Genomic DNA, 14384 nt, shown 5'->3' with positions numbered 1-14384 from the left:
TGAAACACGGCCCAGAGTAATTCTTTCTGGGAGGGTGTATGAGTGATTAGTTTTTGTGTATCTGAAAATGCACTTATTTTGTCCTCACTCTTGAATAATAGTGTGGCTTGTAATGATTTCTAGAAATTATTGATTTCTAGGAATAACAGCATTTTGAAAATAGTATTACTTTGTTTTCTGGCACCATTTTTGCTAGTGAGAAGGCTTTTATTTATTTATTTCTTTTATTTTTGGCTGTGTCGGGTCTTAGTTGCGGCACGTGGGATCTTCGTTGCGTCATGTGGGATCTTTCGTTGCAGCACGTGGGCTCCTCTCTAGTTGTGGTGCAGGGGCTCTAAGGCACGTGGGCTCAGTAGTTGTGGCGCGCGGGGTTAGTTGCCCAGCGGCATGTGGGATCTTACTTAGTTCCCCGACCAGGGATCAAACCCACGTCCCCTGCATTGGCAGGCAGATTCTTAACCACTGGAACACCAGGGAAATCCCCTTATTTCATACTTTTATAGGTAATTTGTCACCTTTCTGGTAGATGATAAAATTTTCTTTTTATAACAGATGTTCCGCAGTTTTATTACAATATGTCTAGATATTTATCTCTGTCTTACTCAGGACCTGTGTACATTATTTTTTTCCATTTCTTGAAAGGACTCACCATATTACCCTCAGTATTTCTTCCTAGGTATTTGCTCTATTCTCTTCTTCTGGCTTTATTGTTGGATGGACCTTGGAATATCTCAATCTTTTCCTACGTTTGTTAGTTTTTTTAAATTGCTCTTTAATATTTTTTACTTTTGATCACTCTGTGTTGCAATCTGGATAAAACCCCTGGTGCAGTCTTCTGATCATGAATTCTCTCTTCATGTCTATCCATCTAGATATTAATTCCTTCTCTTGAGATTTTTAATCCCAATTTTTGTTAATTTCCAGCATTTCTAATTGGTTCTTTCTTACATGTCCAAGATTGGTCTTTTAACTTTTTAATAATTATTTTAATTAATTAACAATTGGTTTTGTTTTAAAATTTCTTAGTTTTTTTTATTTTAGTAGATATAATTTAATCTTTTACGTCTTTGAGATTCTAAATATGTTTGTAAAGTCTTTTTCAAGTTAGCTTATTATTTTTATTTTGTCTGCATTTATTTATTTCCCAGTAGTTGAATAGTTGGTTTTAATTTTGTTTGCTGTCTTTTTTAGCATTAGTTTTTAATAAAAATTTACAGATCTTTCTTGATTGGGAATTTGTTCACTCTTGCCCTATCTATCTATCTTCATTTATTTTTGTCTGGCCAAAATATGATCTGTGTTGGAAGCACGTTACTCCTATGCTGCAGAATAATTATGAATATTTCACATCCAGATACTTGAGCTACTGGGTGTCTTGACCCAGGCCTCAGAGGCAAGATTGAGTCTCCTTCTCCTTTTTTCTTAAAGATTCAGTACAATTTACATAAAGCTTAGTTTCGTCAGTGATCTGCTACAGCTCTATTCAGTTCACTCTCTAGGTTAGGGATTTTTTTTTTTAACATATGTATTGGAGTATAATTGCTTTACAATGGTGTGTTAGTTTCTGTTGTATAACACAGTGAGTCAGCTATACATATACATATATCCCCATATCTCCTCCCTCTTGCGTCTCCCACCCACCCTCCTTATCCCACCCCTCTAGGCGGTCACAAAGCACCAAGCTGATCTCCCTGTGCTATGTGGCTGCTTCCTACTAGCTATCTATTTTACATTTGGTAGGATATCCTATTCTAGTCCCTGATTTCAAGCATGACCTTTCTTCTAGTCTCTTCACACTTGAACCTCATTCCTCAACTAAAAGATCAACTATGCAGCAGGCCCCAGCCTCTGCCTGACTTACTACTTCACATTTCTCTTCTGATTTAGATTGATAGTGAGGTTTACTCTGCTGTTCAACGTGGCTATGTCTTTTTCATTTGATCTCTTTCTGTACATAATTAGTCAGAGGAGACTTTCAGAAGGAGAATGGGTTGTATAGTAGAGGAGTAGTATGCAGTTGAGTTAGTGGAAATAAAATGAGTTAACAAAATTGAAAAGGCAGTACGCATTAATAGGATCTAATAGACAAAGAAGAGAAGCCAGCAAACTATGAGAATAGTGTTCATTCTTCTGACATAGGGAGTAAAGAGAGATAAGATCTCAGTAGGACTTAATTGAGTTGAGATAAGGTTTTAGAATTGTCCATTCAGCATTCTTGGATGTCTTGACAAAATGATTTCAATTTTTTATAATTATATTATAGGGAAGGAACTGCGTGACTATAAAGCATATAGCAATTATAGGTGGAAAAACACATCACCTAGAGACGGAACATGAGGTGAACAAGAGAAGAATGTGGGTTATTACTAAGGTCTTACAGTGGTCCTACATGTTTTAGATTTTTGTGTACAACACCACCTCTTGTGTCTCCCAATGACTTTTTTGAGTCAGTGTAGACTACTAATTTTCAACTCTTTGACTTCACAATAAAATCACCTAGTGACCGTTTACAAAATATTAATGCCCAAGCCTCTTTTCCAGAGAGTCTTATTTAATCGTTCTACTGTAGGGCCTGGCATTTAATATTTTTAGAGCACCTCAGATACTTCTAATGTGTGGGCAGGATCGAAACAGTACTAAGAAATATTGAGTAGATAAACTTAATATAGTTGCCTATCCATATCGTCTGGACTCTACTGTATTTTGACCACAGTACCTGAAAGGAACCTTGGACAGAGAAATGGTAGAAATCCATTCTCTTAAGAAGCTGTGTAAATTGGCTTATGTATTAGCTTCCTACTGATGCTGTAACAAATTCCACAAACTAAGTGCCATAAAACAACCCAAATTTATTATGTTATAGTTCTGGAGGTCAGAAATCCAAAATAGGTCTTACTGGGATAAAATCAAGGTGTCAGCATGTCTATGTTCCTTTTGGAGACTCTAATGGAGAGTTCTGTTCCTTAACTCTCCCAGCTTCTAAGAGCCACCTCAATTCTTTGGCCTTTCCATCCTTTTTCAAACGCCAGCAATGTAGCATCTTCAAATCTCTCCCTGACTCTAACCCTCCTGCTTCCCTCTTAAAGGGAATCTCTCTTGTGATTACATTGGGACCATGGGATAATCCAGGATAATCTTCTTATCTCAATATTCTTAACTTAATCACATTTGCAAATTACATTTTGTCATGTAAGGTAACATATTCATAGATTCTGGGGATTAGAACATCGGCATCTTTGGAGGAGTGCATTATTCTTCCTACCACAGTTCAGGATAGGAATGATTGTAGCAACTTGATGATTAGATCACGCCCACCCTCCCCTGAAGTCCAGGGAGACTAGACTTTTTCGGATGGGTTTATGGAAGCAGATCATGCAATCATATTGTCAAGAATTGCTATATGGTTTGACTAGAAAGGGATATTTCAAAACATGAGCTTATACTGCTGTGGTGTGAAGTCTGACGCATCACTTTCAACAACATCACCTTTTTCCCTACTTTGTCAGGTAAAGACATTAACTCCTCTTCCTCTATCTCTTCTCCCTTTCCCTAGCCTACCTTTTGTCTATTACTCTTGCATTTTTACCTGTTAACACTGTTAACATTTAAATTCTGTTCTATAAGCAAAAGCTGTCTTCCAAACTCTGGCCATGAATTGATTCTACAAACTGGAAAACACTATAAAACTTTATATTATTATGGTTATGTAAAGATTTTTCACTGCAGAGACAATTAGTGTGCTAGAAATATAATTTTTTGTCTCTTGTTCAACTGTTATGACCTCTGGAAGACTTGACGGAAAATGTTCCTAAGGTCAACAAAAGCAACAACAACAACAAAAATGGATTCTATTTTCCTAGGCTATAATTATGAATTTAAGTAATCATATTTTCAGTTGTTTCATACTTTGATCATGATGTTTTTGAGGGTATTTTCTTCTGGAGTTTATTTTCTTCTTTAAAAAAACGATTTGTCATTTTTTGTAGCCACAGTTTTTTCAGGCTTTTAAAAAAACCGCCTAATTTATTGAGTTTGCCCTTTTCCACGAAACCTCTTCTCAGAGTCTTCTATCCTCTGGCTCCAGTTTTCATTGGTTGTTAGTGAGATTGTGCACAATTAGTATTCTCAAACCTCCCTTCTTTGCCCGATTGAATTAAACTACATACTCTGGGATTGATCACCTCTTCCTCATTCTTAGAAGACACACTTACTCTGCTGCAGTGTATCTTTAAGTAACATCATGTGGAAGAGATGTAGGTGAAGTAAACTTCCTGAATTCTTGCATGTAGGAATGTGTCTTTATACTACCCTCATGTAATGAAAAGTTTAATTGGTTATAGAACTGTATATTGAATATATTTATGTATATGTCTATATGTTTATATGTGTATATATTTTTTTTAGTATATTCAGAACATTGAGAACATTGTAGTATTTTAGAATCCACTTGGATAATTCATGATTCTTCTGTTTTTCCCTCTGGAAGATTTTAAGATTTTCTATTTATTTCCTAAAATTTCAGTGTGTTCTCATGTGGACTGGATTTTCAAAAATTCATCCCATTGAATAATCAAGTACACTTTTAATCAGAAAACTTATTCTTTACCACTTTTGGAAAATGCTCTTTTTTTTAATCTTAGATAATTTCCCTCTGTCTTCTTTCACTATTTCTTTTTCCCAAACACTTATTAGTGAAATTAACTTCCTGGGTTGCTGGCTTTTTTATTTATTTTCTATAATTTTGGTCTCTTTACTTTTTTATTTCTCTTTGGGAATGTCTTTGAGTTTATCTTCAAATATTTCAATTTTTTAATAATTGCTAATCAATACATCCTTGTCTCATTCTCTAATTATCTCCTTTTTATAATATCTTGGGTTTTGTACTTGTTTCATGGATACTATATTTTCTCAAATCTCTTTGAGAAATTACATGTGTTATTTAAAAATCCCAGTCTGTGATAAGTTAAGGATCTTGCATCACAATGTAAATGAGTGCTCTTCTGTCTTCATGGAGAAGGTCTTGCAATGAAAATTTAAAAAAAAAAAAAAAAAGGAAGGAGAAAAAAGCAGCTAGCTCAAGAGTGTGATGCTTAACGCCATAGCTGGTTTAGATTCTGACACAAGCTTCTTACCTCTCTAGGACTGGTAACAAATACTTAAGTACCAGCAGCCAGGCTGAGGACCACAGTGTATATTAAACTCCTTGCTGCTGCCTGAATAATCTCTTTCTTCCTGTATACATTTTTCTGTTTGCTTACTTCCCTCTGTCTCTTTGGTGTTACCAAAAGAGTGATGATTTATACCTAAGAGGGAAGAAATTGGTACCTAGTGTGGGTTACCTGTGTCATAAGGTCCATAACATTGTTTTCCATCAGTCTCACCTCTGGGTGAGAATTCCAGTCAGGAGCTCCATGTGAAGTAGGCAGAACAGGTTATCTCAGGTAGAAACCTGACTCTTTTTGGAACCTCTTGAGTTCAGGAATGAGAAGAGCTTCACTGTCCCAAAGATTTAGTCTTCTACAGGCATTTTAGGCCATATCTTCAGAGAAGACCTATCTGTTTTCTACTTGGAGGTAAATGTTGGCTACCTATAGAGCCATATCTGCATTTGGCCTTTATAAACATTTTTAAAATTTCTCCCCGTTTTCATCTCTGAATCTCAGACCAGTCCTCTCCATTAGGTGCTAACTCTGCACCCAGGTGTTCCCACTAATTCCGTTGAGAGAAAACTGGCTTCCAACTTCTCTGTAGCTCTGCTGTAGTGTGTTCTGGGCTGTAGTGTTCCCATTTCATCCATTTACCATGCTTCTCTGTTTTCTGCCTTTCAGAAGTTTGTTGAAATCTATTTATTTCTGACTCACCCCTCAAAATCTCTTAACGCATTAGGAGATTGTGTCTTTCTGTACTTCTATGCATTTATTCAGATGGGAGGAGGGTCCTGGGAAGGACCAGAGAAAACATGTATGTCTAGCAGGTCATTGTAAACTGAAAGTTTATCAGTATGACTTAAAGCCCAGAATGAAAGAAACCAAACATTAAAAACAAGCTTGGTAACTATTTAATACTATGTAACTCTATTGACCAACAAAATCTCTAATCTCACAAAAATGCAGTCTTTTCTCTGTGGAAAGGTGAAACTGGCCATCATAAGAATAATCTGATTTTTTTTCAGTTGTGGTAATGACTGTGTAAAGCTCTCCCTGAGCCCTCTCACTTGTCCTCCTTCTGACCAGAGGCGCTGCTGGAGGCCATCTCATCACCAAAGGAACGGAATGATCGTCAGTCTGTGGGGAATGGGACCTTTTACGCTGTAATCACTGCCCTCAGAGCTCACTATTGAAGCAAGCAGTGCCGAATTTAGCATACCCAGAGTAAGTAAGGAAACTTGGCTTTTCTTCCATGCTAACTATTCTCTACGTTAGAGTCTATTTTCAAGCACCTTTGACGTAGGGAGCAGTGGATTTTGAATAAAGCAGATTCGAGTTTAAATTCCTTCACCAGTTACTGTAGGTGTGATCTTGGACAAATTATGTAACACCTCGAGTCTCAGTTGTCTCATTTGACACGTAGGGTTTACATAAAACCCATTTCACAGTATTCTTGGGAAGAGTTATTCACAGTACATTTCACATAGTGAGCCATCAAAACTGTTCAATATTTTTAATAGGAAATTATTTCCAATATTTCAAAAGTAATCAATGAATAAAATGGGATTATTGCCTTTGTATATCTACAGCTAAGGATTCTGTTCAAGTGCATATATCATTCCAAGGATCAGTTTTGTTTTTGTATACCTACACATAGACACAAACACACACACACACAGCTTATAAACTGCTTAAAAAATAATTTGACTTTCAACATTTTACTATGTATTATTTTTTCAAAATTTATGAAAAGCAAATTTTGAAAGAATATGCAACTAGAGCCCATTTTGAAAACCCAAAGAAACAAATTCTTTGATTTGCACTGAGTAGTTAGGATGAAAAAAAAAAGACAAATTTTCTTAATCCAGTTATGCTTAATTTGTTGCTGTCTAGTTTAAGAGTGACTCAGAGGGCAGTGACAACAAAGCAAATAGTTCTATTACATATATATGCATTTTCAGATAATTTGTGAGCTCGGTTTCATACACATCTATGTAACTGAGCTCACAAATTTTTAAAACACAGCATAACAAATATAGGGAGCTATTCCATTCATTCTAACTCTCTAAAAACAATAGGTTAAAAGTAGACATTTCTCAACTTGTAAGTACTGACAAAGAAAGAATCCCTCCCTCATACTATACACACCCAGCTACCCTAACTTTCCCTTTCCCTAGTTTTTTCTAGAGAAAGTCCCTGTGCAGGGTGGGAATGTGTCCGAACTACACACCTCTTCCTTTCAGGGTCCTGGCTGGGCTGCCTGCTCATCTTTCCCTCCCAGGGGCCATTTATAACCCGTTAATTTCCCCTCAGGAAGACTTTGGTGGTTGCTGTGGTCACTGCCTTTGATGTTGCTTTTCTCTCCCAAACACAATACTCCCATTCTCCCTCTTCTACCTCCTGCAAGGTCACCTCGGAATCATCCTTTGCACCCTGAGCAATTTCTTCCATTTGTAACTACAGAGAGAAACAATGGCCTCAATTATGGCTCATAAGCATTCATGATACACCTGTAATAAAGAGGGAGGGAGAGTCTCCAATTGTGAAGTGAAATGAGAGATAATCACAAGCCAGCACCCGGCACTGCTAGGGCCTTTGAGTGGGCCCAGGAGTGTCCTTCAGAATTTCCACCCATCTCCACCTACATCCTCATCCTCTTCTAATTAAACCTGCTTTCCTCAAGCACCAGCATTTCCAAAATATTCCTTTTCAGTTTTGTTATTTTCCTGTGTTGTTTGATTGCTAGTATGAAAACACCCATAATTTTTATAGGTTGTCTCTGAATGTAAAACAACGTTTCAACAACATTGTGTATGGGGGGGGGGGGAGGGAAGTTGGCCTGAGCTCCTAATCACCGTTAGGATATTGTTGCTGCATGAAAATGCATTCTGAGTTCCACACAAGTGAGTTACAAATGAACTCTCAGAATATAACCCATGCTGGGTGAGGGGACTGTCTACGTACATTGTTTGAAAACCACTGTAGCTCCATTCTGTCAAGCATCAAAAAGTCTGCAGCTTCGCATGCAAATAAATTATTCTCCAACCTCAACAATTTTGCAGCAAGTATCTGCTCACTTTTGGAAGTTCATTTATGGTCCTTCACCTGGTGTAAATTGTTCAAACTGGTCACTTAAACCAGAGGATCAAATTAATACTAACAAAAATAGTGAGAAGCCACACAGAAAATGTGAAAACAGCCCACTTTAGGAAGGGCTATGACAAAAAATAAACAGATATATAAAACATTTGACTACTTATAAAATGTCTGAAGACATTTTAAAAATCAGGAAATGAAAGAAGTGCTAAGGAATTAGAGAAAAATTTAGAGTATTAATAAGATATTTTGTCATATTAATAAAGGTTTCTTGAAGGAAACCTGGGACAGTAACCATTAATGATCTATTAATACCTCTTGCTTTTCCAGCCAGGACCAGATGTACAAAGAAATTTTTTGAAAAGATGAAAAATACGTTTTTCAGATTTTTGCCACTAGTATAAGCATTCCTTTTTGACCAATTGATTAAATTACAGTAGTGATACCTACTTGAATCATTTTGGGCTCATTTTGATATAAGAAAAAAAAAAAACTGGGAACCATTATTATTTATAACTTGAGCATCATGTTGGAAAATGTCACTTGAATTTTGCTTGAATTCTACTTCCTATGTGAAAATGAAACGGCCACACAAGTTACTCTAAATCTATGGTGTGTGTCTGTGTTAGCACTCAGAGACAGGAAAAATGTGTTTCTTTCTCTTTCCATATGTAAAAAGCAGCAACCTTACTGATTTTTTTCTTGTTTTATCCTGTTAGAAATGACATCGTCCCCCAACCCCCATACACACATAAAATTATGTTGCTGGCCTCAAAGGTCAATGAACACATTCATGCAGAAAGACATGAATGGCTATAGGGAACGGGCTCTCTCTTATCCTAATAAGGACTTGCATATTTTGGCCAAGAGAAATTTGCACAAGGACATATTCTTCTACAGGTAGTAGTAAGCAAATTCCTTAGGTTCAAAGGGGGATTCAGTGAAAATATGGTCTAACAGAACGAGACTGACTAGCCAGGCTTACCTGGTAGGGCTGTTTGTGTTTGGTGGCAGGCCTAACACAATTGCTTTTGCCACCTATGCGCCCCTCAAATACTGCCACTGGAAGATCAGTTTCCTTTGCCTCAGGTATGAATCCTGATAAACACAATGTGGTAAGGTGTCACTGGATGTGGGAGAGATAAAGGTCAATTTGACTGTGACAGAAGGAGGACATTAGTGGATCGCTTTATTTGTCAATTTGAAGCATACTGATGATGTAGGAGGAGTTGAGAAAGTACAAAACTTTGGTTTTGCCACATGGAATGGGGTTCCTTATGAAATGTGCTTCCACTAAGATAATGTTGCTGGTTTAAATTTGTCTTCATATGAATGAACAGGAAGGCTCAAGTTCTGTTTCATTTTTAAAATGTTTTTCTATCCAGTTTCAAGTTCTACATGCTTTTTGGAAGCTTTGGGGGCCGTAGCTTTCCACCCCCTTTGCTTTTAAGGAAGGTAGGAAAATGAGTTATGTGATCTCACACATGAGGAAAAGTAAAAGAGCACAAAAATTAAAAATTAGAACCCTGGGTTTGCATACCATAAATGACCACATGAACTTTCTGACTCCCAATTCCTCACCTGCCAAGTAAAAGTAATAAGAGATATTTACTTACTTCACAGGGTTTTTATAAAGATAAAATAAGATGATTTCTATGAAAGCAATCTGTAAACTTTTAGCACTAACAGAATTAAGTGACTTACGCTTTTCCAAATTGATTGCAAAAAAGCTCAAAATAGTTTCTCAGAATTTTTATGTAGAGCAATACTGAGTGAGTCAAACATTTTTTTTTGCAAATGAATCCTATGAGGAGCATGTGATCTAAACATTAAACTCGAATTCCCTTCAAATCCAGCTTCGGCATTAAAGACAACATATACATAACAATCCAGGTATTGCAAATCACAAGAATGAAAAGAGGAAGAAAAATCAGTGTACAGGCACAGATGTGCGCTACCTCGCCAACTTCAGGTCTGTATTTATTTCACAATTAGATTTGCTCCTGAAGAAACTCATTGCTCCTTACTGGTATTTTATTTAGTGAGAATTAGTTAAATGAAAAGGAATGGAACATGATGCTCACATTCCTTTCATGAAGTAAATTTTATCTCAAACTGTTGAAAGCAAGATGAAGAACTTGCTCTGTCCGAGTCTCCAAAGGACTGTGGGTGTTCATAGCACAGGTACCTTTCTTTAAATATATTTAGCCTGGAAGCTACAAAGGTGATACATATAGGAATGGTGATTCCTATATGTATCATTCCTAGCAGGCATGGTGATTAATTTCATTGTGAGGCAGAGAAAAAAAATTATAATAAATTTCTAAACTGGCTCAGTACACCTGCATTTATACTGGATATTCCTAAATTACAGAGGTATCCCATTTAAAAAATCTGGTAACAAGGATCCAGCATCCAGCAAGACAAGGACTCTAACTTGAAAAACAAAGAGGAAATTAGAGATAAAGGACAAGCCCGAAATTAATATTATTTAAAGAGTGGCACTGGCACCTACAATGTGAATAAAAGTAATTAGTTTAACATTTTGTCTCCTGACAGTTTTCGTTTCCTTTGTTTTTGATGTAATCAAGCCCATTTCCTTCACTCTCCCGACTTATCGCAAGCCTCATTAGAACCGTAAAGCACAAACTGCTGGGTTGTGGATGTCTTTTCTGCTGGATATGGCTCTCTATTCAGTGATTTCAGTCCTCCTGCAGATTCCCTGCATATTTAAGCATTGGTGGCTCAAAAAGAGCGAGCTCCTGTTCTATTTGTTAGCATTCTGAGTCCTACATGATTCTGATTGCATTGCAGATGGCTTGAAGCTGTCAGGGATAAACACAAGGGTTAAAGAGAACATTTGTCACTGAGACTGGACAACAGAAGGACCGTGTCTAAAGCCTTCTTTGTTAGCCTATATGGCTTAAGCTTCTTTACTCTGTAGTCGAATTGTGTCTAGTTTATAGTTATATAGGTGAGCTCTTTCCTTCTCTGTGTTTGATTCTTTTTTTTTTTTTTTACTTTCTGTCATTTTTCTTGCTATGGAAAATTTCTGTGTCCTGAAGAAATGCTTTCACCTGCGAGTGAGGTAAACACATTGTGCACTGTTTTGCCAAAAGGGGGCAATGTTGCTGTTCAGAATCGCCTCGTTCTGCTCCCTGGGACCTGGTCTCTGGAACGGTAAATAATCGCTGCTGTCTCTTTCCTTTCAGCACAGACAAGTTTCCACATGTCTCTGAGCTCTGTAGTTAATCAGGACTTTGTAACTATCTGTCCTACCTATTAACTGCATCCACTCCCAAATTGTTTAAAGGTTAACACATTTCACTCCATGCATGACTGGCACACACAAGCAAAGTGCTGTCTCTGAAATTCTAAATTCTTCCTTTCCATTTGCCAGTGATAGGCAAGAGGAGAAACAACCTGCTTTGGGAAATACTGAAAGGCATTTTTACTATGTCCTTATTCTCAAATAGTCCATCAGTGTATGATCTAATCACGGTCCTCATAAGTGACTAAAATGAACGCAAAAGGGAAAAAAAAATACTGGTTCATTTCCAATGAATCTCCTTCAGAATTATCCATCATCTTATTAGTTAAAACATGACTCAAAATTAACAACAGGATATTGACAATAATCTTGATAAGTGGCATTCAATTTCCTTTGTGGGGAGAGGACTTTGCCTACTATGATTTTAAATTACTTAACCTACTGTGAATTCAGGCCTTTATATAAGAGTTGTTTTCTTTAGGAGACTAAATTAGTGATCTTCCTTTTCTTTAATAAGATGTTGCATTTTTTCCCTTGGCAGCTTATTATCTTTTAATAGATTATTTCCACCTATTTTTAATTCCTTTAAAAAGCGTAATTTAGTTGTTTTCTGGAAGCACAATTTAGATTTTCAATGGAAGGTTTGTTGGAGTAGCAAAATTCCTGGAATTTTTTTGTCAAAGAAACACTCTCAGTATATCAACAAGCTTGTTTGTGCTTTTGCTCCCTGAAGCAATTGGCAATGTGGCTGGACCACTGTAGAGTGTGTTACCAGAACAAACTGTGCTTGCATTTAATAAATCCACTAACTCAGTTTTTTTACAAAGATGTGTGTGTGTGTGAACATACTGTGTGTCTACACACACACACACACATACAGGCACCTGCTTTTCTCTTTGGTTTTTTAGTCCAGAATCATATTTAAAGTTCATTAGAGAGAAATAATTGTAGACATTTTTCTTGAGCATTAAACGTTACTAATATCACTTCCTAGAAACTGTGAGTAAGTGTTTTATCAGAAACAATAGCCTGAAAATATGAAAATTGCAGTTACTAAAATTAAAAATACATTAAGAGAAAGAAGAACTAGGCTTGGAGCAGCAGATTCTTGGAGGAAGGGACCATCTTAGATGGACCTCTTGGTTTTTTTCAGTCTCCAAAGGGTCCCATGTTCCCATATTTAACTAAGCTTGAAAGATTTAGGTAGAATCTACTATCTCAGGGACATCAATAAAAGCCATAGAAAGCTGTGTCTGCTGTAGGTGGTTCTAGGAAATCCTTATTTAACATTGACTTAGTATACTGTGGCTCGGCTTTTTCATTTCTTCTGAGTTAAAGCCCCGCCATCTCATTTCTGCTTCCTTCCCTACATCTGTCAGTATATGTACATGAGAAAGTCGACATTATTAAAAGAATAATAACCATATTGCAGGTTTCTGAACCCAAGATTGTATTTTCTTTCTCAAATATTCATTAAAAAATATAGATTGTATTTTATTGAAAGTGCTCTTTAATGAATGGTATTCCTGTTTGCGTACAAGAAGGAGCTTCCAGTGCAATTCCCTGACAGTAATTGTGGTCTGAATTGAGAACATACAGTAACGGAGTGCAGTTAATGGCCACCCTGCGGATTGAGTGCTCCACTTTTGTCATATCTGGCTACTTTTTAAAATGCAGAAATTAGTTAGGCCAGTAAAGAGTTAATTATGTTCTTGTGTCAGGAAACCCTCAATGAGCAGTCAGAGACAGGAATTCTTTGTCTTCAATGCAAAACAGATATTTGAGAGACCCTGGCAGATGATAATATATAAACAGTAGCTGAGCATCTATTTTGTGTGTGTGTGTGTGTGTGGCCATGTGTAATGTGAGAACAAGGGAAAACCCTTCAGTAAGTCAGCCCAAACATTAAGGAGCACTAAATGAGTCAGTGGCACCTTTTCATTCCTTACAGCTAAAATAAACAGGACAAAACACCTTTCCAGCCAAACTTCATCTTTCTACTTCTCTACTTTGATTTCATTTCCTATCTCCTGATATTTATTAGCATGCAAAAAAGCACTTCCAACTTAAGAAATGGGTTCTTTGTGAGACTATGGTCCTCTTCATCAGGTCAAGTCAAAACAGGCAATGTTTATAAATAGGTTAAGATGTGAGAGATGAGGTTTCCAAAGATGAAATAGATGTTGTTATTTTGTAAGATTTGGGGAAATAGATATATAATTAAACAATTAAATCTTCTGATTAGTCAAAACTTGAGGAAAAGAGGAATTTAAAAAGCATATGTGTGTGTGAGTACACACACACACACACACACACACACACACACACTCATAGTGATCTGGATAATATCTTTGCCATAGGGAATTTGCTCTGAAAAGCAAAAAGCTAACATAAGCAAGAACAGATATTTCCTAAACCTATCCAGGCTTTTGTGAAAAGTAAGATAAAATGTCATTCTCAAAAGTCTTCTTGGAAAGGGAAAAAATCCTTTAAAGGTGGAGCATTTGATACAATTTCTCAGCTAATATTTGAGGTCCCACACTCAGCGTGAGCAATGCATCAGCAACCAGCATCGCCCCATCGCCACCTCTAGAAACGCACCGCTCTAGATAGCTCTGCCTCCTGAGACTGTCCACAACCCGTTTGGTGACCAAGGATTTACACCTCCTGTAAGATGCTGGTTTTTACAAAGTCATGGTGCTCAGTAGCATATTTTGCAAAACCAGAAATTGAGGTTGTATCAATAACCCTGTCATTATAACCATGTGAAAAATTCTGTCAGGAAAATCCCCACAATTGTTTTCTAATACTTGTCCCAATCATTGTTTGATTAATTTTTGCTCTCAATTGACTTTGTTTTCCTTTCAGAA

The sequence above is a fragment of the Balaenoptera musculus genome, chromosome 7 (assembly GCF_009873245.2).
Source record: "Balaenoptera musculus isolate JJ_BM4_2016_0621 chromosome 7, mBalMus1.pri.v3, whole genome shotgun sequence".
NCBI classification, from domain to species: Eukaryota; Metazoa; Chordata; class Mammalia; order Artiodactyla; family Balaenopteridae; genus Balaenoptera; species Balaenoptera musculus.
This window is presented reverse-complemented; position numbering follows the sequence as displayed.